The sequence below is a fragment of the Nothobranchius furzeri genome, chromosome 5, assembly GCF_043380555.1.
Source record: "Nothobranchius furzeri strain GRZ-AD chromosome 5, NfurGRZ-RIMD1, whole genome shotgun sequence".
NCBI lineage: Eukaryota > Metazoa > Chordata > Actinopteri > Cyprinodontiformes > Nothobranchiidae > Nothobranchius > Nothobranchius furzeri.
The window spans coordinates 65,251,254-65,254,327 of NC_091745.1; positions in this window are offsets into that span (position 1 = coordinate 65,251,254).

The window sequence follows — 3,074 nt, forward strand, 5'->3', positions numbered from 1 at the left end:
GATTTATCAAAATCTCCAGTGATTTTATTCTGTTCTGTTTGTAAAAACATATTATTATTATTATTATTATTATTATGATTATTATTATTATTATTATTTAATTAGCAAATTCATTATCAATGGTTTGCAAATAAAAATCTAAACAAGTCTGCAGCACTTTAGGTTGATAAAAAAAAGTTGTTGCGCACAAATGAAATTAAAATGCAAAGTTAAACAACAATATGAACTACAGTAAATTTAGTTTTGCAAATAATAAAAATAAAATTAAAAAGAACAACTTAAATCCTTTCCATCTGTGGGTGCAAGTTCATCATACAGAACAATGCCTTCATAGTGAGAGAAGAATGGATCAAGTTTCTGTAAACTGTAAACACAAAATCCTTTAAAAGTGAAGTATAATGAGTTTAAATGTACCTCAAAATTCGCAACAACCCCAGTGGTGCACATGGCAATAGAGAGACGACAAATATAAAATCAAGGTAATAGTTTTTAGCAATAATTTAATCTAATATTTAAGGTTGGTTTTAAAAATCAGCTTCATTGTACAAAAACAGATCAAATCCCAGTTTTTAAACAAAAGAGGAGCATTGCTCTTCTAGTCTGCGACCACAAGATATCAGTGTGGAGCCATGCGTCAGCTGCACAAGCACAAAGACCTCCTAAGTGGATCATCCAACTGAGACATCTGGTCAGTTTGAGAAAATAATGGATGTGATTGAACACTGTTCAGATGTGACTCTGAGGACGGGCGGCACAGACCCAACAGCACACACAGCTGAGTTTCAACTATTTGAGTTTTAACCTACCAAAGTGACTGTATAGTGTTTCTTGACAGACAGAAATCTGGAAATTCAAGCGTTCCGTTGTCAAATACACATCCATCGTCATTGTTCATCCATCGAGTGACCATCGTCTACATGAACAAAGAAATGTCATGCAACTACTTCCTGTTTTCCTCCTGTAGGAGCGTTACGCACAAAGGGAGGAGAGGTCAAAAAGGAGAGAAAAGGAAAAACAAAAGCCAAGTTCGGTGGCTTTAGGCTCTAACGATTAGCAAAACGAAACACTATTTTGATTCAGGAATGGATTTGGAGTGAATAATTTCAAAGACTTTTGTGTAACATAACACTTAAACAGGGAATTTCTGACCTGATTTAAACCTAAAACCTTAACCCAGATTAAAACCCACAGAACTCACAGATAGATCTATGAATGACCTCAGTTTGCAGAAAAAGAGATTAGTACTGACTGAACAGTTGAGTAAATGATTAGCAGTGGCGTGTCCAGGCCTTTTAAACTGGGGTGGCCCATGTTGGGCACTTGTTTATGCATGGGTGACACATATGGTTAATTTGAAGGCAGTGCTTGCTTGCGTGTGTGTGTGTGTGTGTGTGTGTGTGTGTGTGTGTGTGTGTGTGTGTGTGTGTGTGTGTGTGTGTGTGTGTGTGTGTGTGTGTGTGTGTGTGGCTAATCAGATTCCAAGGGTGGCATGTGCTAACCCATGTCACTCCCTGGTAGGGTTGGGCATCGAGCATCGATTGGAACCGGTTCCAACTGTTAGTTTTTCCCGGAATTGTTCAAAGTTTTTTTTTCCGATTCCTAGAATGCCGACGGAAGAGGAATCCGCGGATGATGTCCGTGAAAAATAAATGTGATCTGCAAATTGTGATCAATGCTTTCTAGAGCTGATCACACCAGCTGTCTGTGTGCAGCACCGAGTCCCCCCTCCCCCCACCCGGCGCGCAGCGGCCAAATATAAACAAACGCGCCTGCCGATCTTTTACTCCGTGATGTAAACTTTAGAGGAAACTTGTCAAAATATGTCAACACGGTGGATTTAACGAACTTGGACTTGATTGTCTTTGACTTGGACTTGACTCGAGACTTGACTGGAAAGAATTGTGACTAGCAAAGCAGTGACTTGGTCACACCTCTGCTTGTTTGTTCAATAACAACTAATCTTTGTTTCTACAAACCAAGGTTGTTAAAAAAAGATATCCAGTGATTCATCACTGATGCTCAAACTGCCCCCCCCCCCCCACACACACACACCTTTGCAGTTTAGTTCATAAAGTGGCTTGATGGTCTTGCCTCCATTGTTTACCATGTAAATGGGGCAGGGGGGTGATCTGTCCACAGCCACTTGGAGGCTAATTGGCTGGATTAACTAACCTTCTCATTGCCACAAGTAGGTTTTGTTGTGTTGTATCAGTTGAATTAATGAGGCGAGTTTATTAGGAACCTGGACTGACAGAAATGGAGCGGAAAAACACTTGATTCTCTCAGAGCAGAGTGATGTGTATTCGTCATTTCTCCTCAGCGTTTAGCATCTGATGAATGGATCCCTTTAATTTGGTTTTAGAGGCTTGTCAGAATCAGAGGAGGTCTCTGTCAGTGATGAACGTACCAGAATGTTCAAAGCTATCAGGAGTGTAAATTTAGCAATAGGCTTAATGATGTTCTGCATTCATATCAGTAAAGCTGGATTCCTCACTGGGAAACCAAGATAAACAGAATTGGTGTGGGGCTTTTAGAGAAGAACTTTATGATCAAAATTAGAAAACAGAGATGAGTGCTGTTTTATTTATCAGGTGTAATGATAGATAATGGGAAGGCTTTTATATGCAAGGTTTTAAAATGTAAATCTCATCGCTTTAATGAATGCGTGCGTGTGTGGGCTGGATCCAGAGAGGAGCAAGGTCCCATTGACTCCCATGTTAGAAATTCCAACTTCACAGCAGAAATAAGCATGTTTACAGCCTGGTTCAAAAACCACTTTAGGTTCAATAGATCAAGATGGTGGTGGGAACCGCCCACTGGGCTTCAATTCAGCTCTTCAGAAACCTGTGGGTGAGCATCCATTATATATACAGCCGATGCCTAAGAGTCCTCTCCAACAAGTAAAATGACCTCCAAATGATTTCATGAGTTCTTTATTTAAAATGTTGACATAAAAATGTCCTCATCAGTTTTGGTTCTATTGGCAAAATATCTCATGAACACTTTACAACAAAGGTCCCTTTACTAATGTTACTTACCCTAACCCTTAAATAAAGTATTAATTAGTATGCATT